Source organism: Zingiber officinale, chromosome 11A (genome assembly GCF_018446385.1).
Source record: "Zingiber officinale cultivar Zhangliang chromosome 11A, Zo_v1.1, whole genome shotgun sequence".
NCBI classification, from domain to species: Eukaryota; Viridiplantae; Streptophyta; class Magnoliopsida; order Zingiberales; family Zingiberaceae; genus Zingiber; species Zingiber officinale.
The window spans coordinates 11328530-11341257 of record NC_056006.1 but is presented as its reverse complement, the minus strand read 5'-3'; the positions used below and the strand labels follow the sequence as shown (position 1 = coordinate 11341257).

General features: G+C 40.0%; 1 non-coding gene across 1 annotated transcript; it reads left to right on the top strand.

Moving 5' to 3' along the window:
* The first annotated feature begins 4784 nt into the window (after positions 1-4784).
* Positions 4785-4890, top strand: LOC122033062. Its single transcript, XR_006126326.1, has one exon. It is a non-coding gene; the product is annotated as a small nucleolar RNA R71 (small nucleolar RNA).
* Positions 4891-12728: the final 7838 nt, after the last annotated feature.

Here is a 12728-nt window from a genome sequence, read left to right as displayed (position 1 = left end):
TAGCGGAAGTAGCAAAAATAAATAGAAACATAAAATAGCTTAAGCGGGAATCGAACCCGAGACCTATTGGGTCCTACGACTTATAGTGGACTTTAGTAACCAAGTGAACCCAGCAGGGCCGTGCTGAAAGGAAAGGGAAACAATTTTATTTAAGTTAGAGTTGGGTGGATTAATTCCTTAATATAAATAGGGAATTAAGTGAGGAGTTTTAATTTTTACCGTGACTTACCTCTTCTCCTCACCCTTACACGCCGCCCCCTTCTCCTCTTCTTTCTCTCGGCGCACTGTTACGCTCCGCAAGTGTACGGAAATGTCACAAGTAATATAAAAGATTATCGTATCCACAGGGACTGGAATAAGCACTAGAAATGTCTCAATGCGAATTAGCTAAACAACTATCCAATCGTTTCAAATGCAAAGTAAGGGTAAACAAATCTAATATTAAAGATCAACAAACAAGAGTTTAGTGTTTTGGGTTATGATAAAGGGAGATTCTAGGAGTTTCGGTTTCTTTGTAAGATTTCTTGAATGTAAATGGTTCACCAATTCTTTTCCCTCAATTGTCAAACACTTGTAGAAAGTTGTCGGTTCTCTCTTGCAATAGATAACCGGCTAAGGACTGAGAAATGTATCTAAATATGATCAATTAGATGTGAACCTACGTTGTCCTTACACAGAAGCGTACCTATTACTATGCCTTCCTCGGATATCAACATAGAAGCCCACAACTTATTAATCTATCAAAATACAAGAAACTAATCACAAAATCCATCCTACTCTCTAGAATATTCCTATTTCCTCTTCAAGATTATCTCTCAAACATCCTTACACGGGCTTGCACCTGTCACGTGGATCCCTCAGATGATCGAGTGAGAGTTTATCTTTACAAAGTCCACAAGAAATCCAAACAATCAATCAAGAATGAGAATTAAGCACAAATCACCATTAATCATTCAAGATCTAATTTATACAAGCAAGACAATGTCATTGAAACAAGAAAATGGCAAATCCATAAGAAATTACATCAATCCATCATACAAATACTCCCTTAATCCTAGAATACAAGATCTACTCCATGAATCGAGGAAGAAAACCCGAAGAAATAAAGATTACAAGTATTTCTTAAATCCCCAATCCAAGAAACCAAGAAGAGGGGGAAAGAGAAAACTTATCTGCGAAGAAGCCTCGTCTTCGGATCCAATCCTCGCTCCGGAGTCGAAATCGTCAAGATCTCCCTTAGAATCGCCCAGAAATCCTCCCAAGAATGGGAGGAAACCACCAAATCTTGCCTTCTCCCAAAAGGGGGAGAGATCCCCTTTCAATTCATGAAGGAAGGTTTAAATAGAGGAGGAAATCGGGTGCCACACGGCCCCGTGCACGACCGTGCCAACTTTCCAGAGTTGCAGAAGCCACGGCAGTGTGACTCCACACGGCCAGGACCCTTCTGCTCTCTGGAAATGCTACACGGCCGTGTGGTGCACACGGCCACCACCTGCTTGGTCTCTAGAAACCTTACACGGCCGTGTAGATCCACACGGCCACCACCTGCTTGGCCTCTGGAAACTTCACACGGCCGTGTAGATCCACACGGCCATGTAAGGCATCTGCTCTGATTTCTTCAAATCAAGACACGACCGTGTGAGATTCACACGACCATGTCCTCTTCCATTCCTGTTAAGACTATACGGCCATGTGTGGTACACGGCCTGATGATCTCTCCCTTCAATTACTTCCAAGCTTGCCCGAGGACGCATAATCTTCACCAATTTCGACTCCTGTGTACAGAAAATGCACAAAAAGCAGATCTCCGAACCAAAAGAGTAAATACGCTAAAAGGAAAGCTGGAAGTATACAAATGCATAGATCAAGCATGCTCAAAGTTTGTAAATGTGCGTAAAAACATGCATAAAAGAGTATATAATCTACGCACATCACACCCCCAGACTTAAACCTTTGCTTGTCCTCAAGCAAAATGCTGCAGTCTAAATTCATATGTTCTACAACACATTCATAAAACCTAGTGCACTTTCCTAATTCTATCAAAAAGTTTCATTAACAAGCATGATCATGGAAACAAGTAAAGTATAGTTCAAGCATAAGAATCTTGTGCACAGTGTAAAAGTAACTCAACACCCTTCAAGTTTCAATCCATGTCCTAGTCAAGTCGTCATCAAATTTGAATTCCTAATGTTTCCAGTGAAAGACAAGTAACCAGTGATAGGCACTTACTCACCATTCACTTGGTTCATATTTCTCAACTAACCCAAGGTCTCAAAGGTGTGCTCAATCTCAAGAGAAGCTAAGCAGTCATTTCCCTAGTAACCTAACTCGGTCTCAAAGGGGTGACTTGCTAGATTCCACTCATGACAACTATTTTTTAAATCCTTTTTTTTTTTATAAGTGTTTGCATTGTGCAAAACTTATTCACAAATGTACTTTTAGCACACATGTTGAGATATTTTGATTTTTCCAAATGAGCTTTAATGATTTGAGCCTCATCCAGTAACCAAAATGAAAGTTGAGAAATCACCATGGAAACCAAGTACTAAGCAAACAAAATGAATCATGACTATTTCAATGACATCAACTATTCAAGCATCAAGCACAAGTGTAGTGAAGATAAAATCCTTAAGGTTGAACCAAAACTAAAACTCATCACCATAAGATTCTTAGCTTATTAATGCTTCCCAAGATAGAAAAAAGAACTACACAAAGTTTACTACTAGCATTATTCAAATATCATGAATCAAGACAATAATCGTGCTAACATTTCACTTGAATCCAAGAAAGCATATAAGTGAAGATTTGATGTTCTCAAGATGTATGCCACAAAAATCAAAACAAAATGCAAGACATAAGCAAAAACAAAAACAAACAAAGCAAATCAAATGCATCTAATGCATCCCCCCAGACTTAAATTTTTCATTGTCCCAATGAAAACTAAAAACAATGTGGAGGAGATTTTAAGAGAAGTTACCAAGTGATGAGCTCCAAATGGTACTCCTCCATCCAATACTCACACTCCTCCACAACTTTGAATTCTACAACAATAAGATAGACAAGAAAAATTAAGTAGAGGATACATGTTTATTATAAAGAGAGAACTAAAGACATAAAAGAAAATAAGGAAAATGAACTTGGGTTGCCTCCCAAGAAGCGCTTGTTTAAGGTCATTAGCTCGACCACCTCATTAGATTCATCTAAATCTTGCTCTTGGAGGGGTAAGATATTTTAGAACCCTCCTACCAAGGGCTCTTATTATGGAGGGAGCTTTCATCAAAGGAGCTACAAAGTAAAGTATAACTCTCTCCATCTTCGTCTTCTTGGAAATTTTTTCAGGTGGTCAAAGACGGTTCAGATTGAGCTTCCAATTATTGGCCCATGTGAAATCTGCACATCCAAAAGAAAAACAAATCTCCCACAAGCATATTATATAGTATAGAGCTAGAACCATATCAAGATAAGATGAATAAGTAATAAAAACTGAATCACATCCAACAAAGTCAATTATAGGTACCTCCATAAAGTTTTCCAAAAGATCACAAGAAATACTAACCTTACTTTGCTGAGAAATACCTGAAATTTCTAAACATGTAAATGTGACTTCCTCTGAATCAAATGATGGTTCTGGCTCTAGCTTAGGTGTTGATGATATCAATGATGGTGATTCTTGAGACTCTACTAGCTCTGTATAAGTCCCTACACATTTTTCCACAACATGATCAATTCTTAGATCCTCTAAGGGTTGTCTTGACAAAGGTGGTGATCCTTGAGATGCTGCTTCCACAACACAGCTCCCTACACATTCTTCCATATCATCATCATCAACACATACATCAAAAAATAAACCAACATCTATGTCCTCAATAGGAGAATCAATAACAAGAGGATCAATAACTTCACTTGCAGTTTTAAGTTGATCTACCACATCACATTCATCATCTGAAAATTCAATGTCACTATAACACCTTATAAAATTTTGAGGTAGATCTGAAAACTTATTTACCACTACATTATCAATAAAATCCTCATCTGAAAAATCTTCATCTTCATATATATTCAAAAATCTACACTCAACCATATTAGTGTCACAGGATTTGCCGAAGTCTTTATTTTCATTTACCCCCACTAACCTTTGTGGAAAAGGAACCCTTAGTGAAGGTCCTGGGATAGACTGAACTCCCTTTTTCCCAAATTCCTTTTGAGCTTTTGGAGGAGGTCCAACTTGCTTATCTAATGTTGGTGTGATTAATCGTTGAGGGAAAGGTACTTCTGGCCTTTGGGAACTTCCTAGATAAATGGAATTGAGTTCTTGTGATCTTCTATTATTCTTCTCCTCAATTCTAAACATGTCATTCTTCAGAAGTTCTTCATGATTTTTGCCACTTCTCAACCCAACATCATCACACTTTTCATTGGATCTTGACTGTGTAGGAGGGGGATCTTCTTTAAACCATTTTGAAACAATACTATTAAGCTTTGCCCCTAAATATTTGAACTCCTCACTCTGTGACTTGTGAATTTCAACATTTTTAGGTGGTTGAATTTCATTTTGTTTGACAGGCTCTCTTACATTTATGGCTTTCACTTCTTGAATATCTGAGGGAAATTCCATCCAACTTTTGTTCGACCATTCACGGAGGTTCAATGTCACTTGATCAATTAACGAATAAGCTTCATCTACACTTTTGTCCATAAAAGAACCTCCAGCTGATGAATCCAATAAAGTCTTGTCTGAGAAAGAAATTCCCCCATAGAATATGTGCAAAATCAACCATTTTTCAAAACCATGATGAGGGCACTGTCTTTGAAGACTCTTGAATCTATCCCATGCTTCAAATAATGATTCTCCATATGTCTGAGCAAAATTTGTTATGCAATTCCTCATATACACCGTTCTACTTGGAGGGAAAAAATGATTCAGAAATTGCTTCTCCAATTGTTCCCAACTTGTGATGCTTTGAGGACAGAGAGAATATAGCCAAGTCCTTGCTTTATCCTTGATACTGAAAGGAAATGTCATCAATCGAACTGCATCTACTGATACTTCTTCACATTTCACCAAATCACAAATCTCTAAAAATGTTTCAAGATACAGATAAGGACTTTCTGATACTTCTCCTCCAAATTTGTGACCTTGTATCATGAAAATTATCTCTGGGTCTAGTTGGAAACTTTCTGCTTCAATTTGAGGTTGCACAATGGGAGATAAAAATCTTGCAGAAAAGGGTGTAGAAAAATTTCTCATGGGCCTGCTTGACATGTTAGTGCTCATGGATATTCAAGAAGAAAAAGAAAATTATCAAGAATCAAAAACAAGAAATAAAATGCAATATGAAAAGCAAGAAAGCAAATGCAGAATTTAAATTGCAAGAAAGAAAGTGCATAATGAAAACAAGAAAGAAAAGATAAAAGGAAAAAGAAAAATATCTAGAATAATTCATATGCTAAAAATTGTAAGATATGTTTACAAAAGAAAAGAAGAAAGAAACTAGATCAAAAGAGAAAACAGAGAAAAGTTAGATTAGAGTGCTAGAAATCAAGAATGCAAAGTTAGAATTAGAATTAGAATTGCAACAAAAAGAATTGTAAAGAATGTTATTCAAGAAAAGAAAAGCTTTAGAAAACATAATTCTAACAATTAGTTATAACTATGCAAATCAAAAGAAAGAAAGAAAAGTTATGTTTAGTCTAACTCAATTGATAATTCCTAATGTTATAGCGCAGTCCCCGGCAACGGCGCCAAAAACTTGTTACGCTCCGCAAGTGTACGGAAATGTCGCAAGTAATATAAAAGATTATCGTATCCACAGGGACTGGAATAAGCACTAGAAATGTCTCAATGCGAATTAGCTAAACAACTATCCAATCGTTTCAAATGCAAAGTAAGGGTAAACAAATCTAATATTAAAGATCAACAAACAAGAGTTTAGTGTTTTGGGTTATGATAAAGGGAGATTCTAGGAGTTTCGGTTTCTTTGTAAGATTTCTTGAATGTAAATGGTTCACCAATTCTTTTCCCTCAATTATCAAACACTTGTAGAAAGTTGTCGGTTCTCTCTTGCAATAGATAACCGGCTAAGGACTGAGAAATGTATCTAAATATGATCAATTAGATGTGAACCTACGTTGTCCTTACACAGAAGCGCACCTATTACTATGCCTTCCTCGGATATCAACATAGAAGCCCACAACTTATTAATCTATCAAGATACAAGAAACTAATCACAAAATCCATCCTACTCTCTTGAATATTCCTATTTCCTCTTCAAGATTATCTCTCAAACGTCCTTACACGGGCTTGCACCTGTCACGTGGATCCCTCGGATGATCGAGTGAGAGTTTATCTTTACAAAGTCCACAAGAAATCTAAACAATCAATCAAGAATGAGAATTAAGCACAAATCACCATTAATCATTCAAGATCTAATTGATACAAGCAAGACAATGTCATTAAAGCAAGAAAATGGCAAATCCATAAGAAATTACATCAATCCATCATACAAATACTCCCTTAATCCTAGAATACAATATCTACTCCATGAATCGAGGAAGAAAACCCGAAGAAATAAAGATTACAAGCATTTCTTAAATCCCCAATCCAAGAAACCAAGAAGAGTGGGAAAGAGAAAACTTATCTACGAAGAAGCCTCGTCTTCGGATCCAACCCTCGCTCCGGAGTCGAAATCGTCAAGATCTCCCTTAGAATCGCCCAGAAATCCTCCCAAGAATGGGAAGAAACCACCAAATCTTGCCTTCTCCCAAAAGGGGGAGAGATCCCCTTTCAATTCATGAAGGAAGGTTTAAATAGAGGAGGAAATCGGGCGCCACACGGCCCCACGACACGGCCGTGTGAGATCCACACGGCCATGTCCAGTTCCTTCTCTGCCAAAGCTGCACGACCGTGTGACTCCACACGGCCAGGACCCTTCTACTCTCTGGAAATGCTACACGGCCGTGTGATGCACACGGCCACCACATGCTTGGTCTCTGGAAACCTCACACGGACGTGTAGATCCACACGGCCACCACCTGCTTGGCCTCTGGAAACTTCACACGGCCGTGTAGATCCACACGGCCATGTAAGGCATCTGCTCTGATTTCTTCAAATCAAGACACGGCCGTGTGAGATTCACACGGCCATGTCCTCTTCCCTTCCTGTTAAGACTATACGGCCATGTGTGGTACGGCGCCAAATACTTGTTACGCTCCGCAAGTGTACGGAAATGTCGCAAGTAATATAAAAGATTATCGTATCCACAGGGACTGGAATAAGCACTAGAAATGTCTCAATGCGAATTAGCTAAACAACTATCCAATCGTTTCAAATGCAAAGTAAGGGTAAACAAATCTAATATTAAAGATCAACAAACAAGAGTTTAGTGTTTTGGGTTATGATAAAGGGAGATTCTAGGAGTTTCGGTTTCTTTGTAAGATTTCTTGAATGTAAATGGTTCACCAATTCTTTTTCCTCAATTGTCAAACACTTGTAGAAAGTTGCCGGTTCTCTCTTGCAATAGATAACCGGCTAAGGACTGAGAAATGTATCTAAATATGATCAATTAGACGTGAACCTACGTTGTCCTTACACAGAAGCGCACCTATTACTATGCCTTCCTCGGATATCAACATAGAAGCCCACAACTTATTAGTCTATCAAGATACAAGAAACTAATCACAAAATCCATCCTACTCTCTTGAATATTCCTATTTCCTCTTCAAGATTGTCTCTCAAACGTCCTTACACGGGCTTGCACCTGTCACGTGGATCCCTCGGATGATCGAGTGAGAGTTTATCTTTACAAAGTCCACAAGAAATCCAAACAATCAATCAAGAATGAGAATTAAGCGCAAATCACCATCAATCATTCAAGATCTAATTGATACAAGCAAGACAATGTCATTGAAACAAGAAAATGGCAAATCCATAAGAAATTACATCAATCCATCATACAAATACTCCCTTAATCCTAGAATACAAGATCTACTCCATGAATCGAGGAAGAAAACCCGAGGAAATAAAGATTACAAGCATTTCTTAAATCCCCAATCCAAGAAACCAAGAAGAGGGGGAAAGAGAAAACTTATCTGCGAAGAAGCCTCGTCTTCGGATCCAATCCTCACTCCGGAGTCGAAATCGTCAAGATCTCCCTTAGAATCGCCCAGAAATCCTCCCAAGAATGGGAGGAAACCACCAAATCTTGCCTTCTCCCAAAAGGGGGAGAGATCCCCTTTCAATTCATGAAGGAAGGTTTAAATATAGGAGGAAATCGGGCGCCACACGGCCCCACGACACGGCCGTGTGAGATCCACACGGCCATGTCCAGTTCCTTCTCTGCCAAAGCTACACGGCCGTGTGACTCCGCACGACCAGGACCCTTCTGCTCTCTGGAAACACGGCCGTGTGGTGCACACGGCCACCACCTGCTTGGTCTCTGGAAACCTCACACGGCCGTGTAGATCCACACGGCCACCACCTGCTTGGCCTCTGGAAACTTCACACGGCCGTGTAGATCCACACGGCCATGTAAGGCATCTGCTCTGATTTCTTCAAATCAAGACACGGCCGTGTGAGATTCACACGGCCATGTCCTCTTCCCTTCCTGTTAAGACTACACGGCCATGTGTGGTACACGGCCTGATGATCTCTCCCTTCAATTACTTCCAAGCTTGCCCGAGGACGCATAATCTTCACCAATTTCGACTCCTGTGTACAAAAAATGCACAAAAAGTAGATCTCCGAACCAAAAGAGTAAATACGCTAAAAGGAAAGCTGGAAGTATAAAAATGCATAGATCAAGCATGCTCAAAGTATGTAAATGTGCGTAAAAACATGCATAAAAGTAATCTACGCACATCACGCACCAAGCCCCAAGGGCTAGGGTTTCGTCCCAAGGGTTTCTAGGAGCACCTTTCCGGAGAAAACTCCGACACGAGGACGTTCCCCTCCGCGAGAAGAGCACGTAGACGCCGGAGGATCGTCGAGGGAATCGTCTCCACCGGAAAACTAGCCACTAGAATCGTAAGAAATCTAGCGCAGGAGGCAAGAAACCCCTCACCTGTAGTATAAGTAGCTCTCGTGTGAATTTCTGCTTTGTTTAGTAGCATACGAAATTTTGACGCATAGGTTGTACAATAGTGCACACTAGGTGTTCGATAATATGTGCAGCACAGGAAAAGAATGCAACTTAGGCATTTTAATAGCTTAGTAAATGCAATAGAAGCATTTATTCAGTATGTATAGTTTTACTATAGTCATATGGGACTACGGTCCAATGGGTGGGCTCCCACAGTCCCCTCTAGGTTCAGATAACCTAGCTCTAGGTTCAGATAACCTAGAAATAGTAATATAAGAAGAACTCTGCTATAAATAGTAATTTATTTTAGCAGTGGCACTGTACTGGATTAGAAATCCATTGGGTTGGGCTCCCATAGTCGTCCCTAGGTTCAGATAGCCTAGAAACCCTACTAAATTCAGGACTTGCAAACCCGGGTCTAGTTAGGGATGCGCCCATAGCACGTATAGATGTCGGACCCATCAGCAGCATGATTATTATTTTAATCTATTTATGAAAATAGTTTTCAAAACTTCACAAATAGATATGTGGGTTCAGTACAGCTTTAACATTAGTTTAGAATTAGCTCAGCTCAGTTTTTGTATCGGTTCAGTTTTCTAGTGATACAATATGATAACTTATGCTAGCACTTGTTGCCATGACTAGTTTGTTTGTATGCCATGCTATGCTTTTACATGTTCAATATTCATATGTTTCAAATAGCATGTTTTGAAAACATAAATTGCATCGTATGCATGTTTTAGTGAGGTAGATGATTCTTATTAAGCTCTCAAGCTTACAAATACTCTTTTCCTTATACTGCAGATAAAGGTAAAGGAAAGATGGACTAGCGGAAGCTAGAGGACAATGCAACGATGATGTGTGTGTGCAAAAAGGAGTTTGGAATGAAGATCTTAGGGATTTTAGCCAGTCTAACTACTAGAACCTTGTTATTTTTAGTTTTTGCATTTCAATTTGCTCAAAAGTCATAAACTAGTGAAATACACATCACGCCATGTTTAGAATGCTAGATAATTGATGTTAGAATGCACTTCAGTTAGTTTAGAGTTGGGATATGAAATTTCTACTGGAACCAGGGCTGAAATCAGGTTCTGTTACGAAATCAGAAACCCCGATCGATCAGCCGATTGATTGGGGGTCCTCAATCGATCAGTGGATCGATTGGGAGCCTGGTTCCACGAACAGTAAGCTTCTGGATCGATCAGCCGATCGATCCAGTCGCAATCTATTCCGAACAGTAAGTTCAGGGATCGATCGTTCGATCGATCAGGAAATCGCTCCCACGAACAGAGAGCTCTGGAATCGATCAGCCGATCGATCCAAAATATTACCCCGAGCACAGTAGCAATCCGAATCGATCCACGGATGGATTCAACAGCTTGCAATCGATTGAGTCCAAGCTGGATCGATTGGGAAGCAAGGTTTCGACAAGGAACCCTTGTAATTCAGCTCCTTGACCATAGGGGATGTAGGATATGCCACGTATACCTTAGGTCGCATCCCTTAGCACATGTAGGACCAAGAACTTGTATTAGTTTGGAAAAGTTTTAAATTGGTACAGTTTTCCGCACCTAGACTTAGTAATGGTCATGGATATAGCTTAGCACAGCATAATGTGACGGTCCGGCCTTACAGCCTAGCCAGTAGAAGGCGGGTCGTTACAGAAGAGGCTGTAGAACTCCTCCTGGTCTCTGGTGTTCTGCTTTGACCCTCTGACATGTCAGGCAGGTACTGACATATTTAGCTACATCTCTTTTGAGTCCAGACCACTAGAACCTCTGGTTCACGTCTTGGTACATCTTGGTAGAACCAGGATGCATGGAGTAAGGTGTACTATGAGCTTCTTCTAGAATTCTCTTTCTCAATTCCTCATCATTGGGGACACAAAGGCGATTCCCCTGATAAAGAACTCCACTGTCTGATACTCGAAACTCTGTATCTTCTTCTTGTATCCCTTGCTTGATTTTCTGGATATCTGGATCTTCACTTTGCTTTCTCTGTATATCCTCAAGCAAGATAGACTCTAAGGTCAATGCAGAGAGTTGCCCATAAATAATTTCAAGTCCGAAATCTGACAACTCCTTCTACAGTGGTTGGGCTAATGATGACAAAGACATCAGGGATGCACTGGATTTCTGGCTTAGTGCATCTGCCACTTTGTTAGCTTTGCCTGGGTGGTAGAGGATTTCACAATCATAGTCTTTGACCAACTCTAGCCACCTGCGCTGTCTCATGTTCAAGTCCTTCTGGGTGAAGAAGTACTTAAGACTCTGATGGTCTGTGAAGATTCTGCACTGAACGCCATGCAAATAATGTCGCCAGAGTTTTAGTGCAAAGACCACAACTGCCAGCTCAAGATCATAAGTGGGATAGTTCTTCTTGTAGTCTTTGAGTTGTCTGGAAGCATAAACTATGACTTTTCCTTCTTGCATGAGTACAGCTCCTAGGCCTATCTTGGAAGCATCACTGTAGATGTCAAAACTCTTGTCACTTTCTGGGATTGTCATAATAGGAGCACTAGTCAGTCTCTTCTTGAGCTCTTGGAAATTCTGCTCACCTTTATCTGACCATTCAAACTTCTTGTTCTTCCTGGTTAAGGTCGTTAGTGGAGGAGCTTTCCTGGAAAAGTCCTCCAAAAATTTCTTGTAGTACCCCAGCTAAACCAAGGAAGCTTCTGATCTCCCTGGCGTTCTTGGGTCTGCTCCAGTTGTTGACCGCTTCAATTTTGGCTGGACCTACTTGAATACCTTCTTTATAAATTATGTGACCTAAAAATGCCACATGATCTAACCAAAATTTGCACTTTGAGAATTTAGCATACAACTGCTTTTGTTGAAGGGTCTGCAATACTATCCTCAAGTGTGTGTCATGCTCCTTTGGGGTTCTTGAATAGACTAGAATGTCATCGATGAATACGATGACAAATTTGTCAAAGTATTCTCTGAACACTCTGTTCATTAAGTCCATGAAGACCGCTGGTGCATTAGTCACACCAAAAGGCATGACTACAAACTCGTAGTGTCCATATCTGATCCTGAATACCGTTCTGGGTATATCCCTTTATTTCACTTTCAGCTGATGGTACCCAGAGCGTAGGTCTATCTTTGAGAATACTGTTGTCCCTCTCAACTGATCAAACAAGTCGTCGATCCTGGGAAGGGGGTACTTGTTCTTGATTATCACTTGATTCAGAGCTCTATAATCTATGCACATCCGCATAGATCTGTCCTTCTTCTTGACAAACAACACTGGAGCTCTCCAAGGTGAGTGACTAGGCGGATGAAGCCTTTGTCAAGTAGCTCCTGAAATTGTTCTTGTAACTCTTTTAGCTCTGCTAGAGAAATTCGGTACTGAGCTTTTGAAATTGAGCTGGTATAAACTCCACTTCTCTGTTGGGAGGTAGTTCAGGTAGCTCTTCTGATAATAACTCTAGATACTCACAGACTACCCGAATTTCCTCCTGCTTGGGTCTTCCTTGTTATCATTGTCCTTCTAGTTCTAATTACTTAACTGGGATTTCTGACACCCCACTGTCTTGTCCTCTATCTTGACATCTAGTTATGCCAAGAAAAAGACTTGATATCTTCTCAATCCTTTCTAAACAAACATATGTATGAATAAAGAAAAAAAACAAACTTCTATCTTACTATA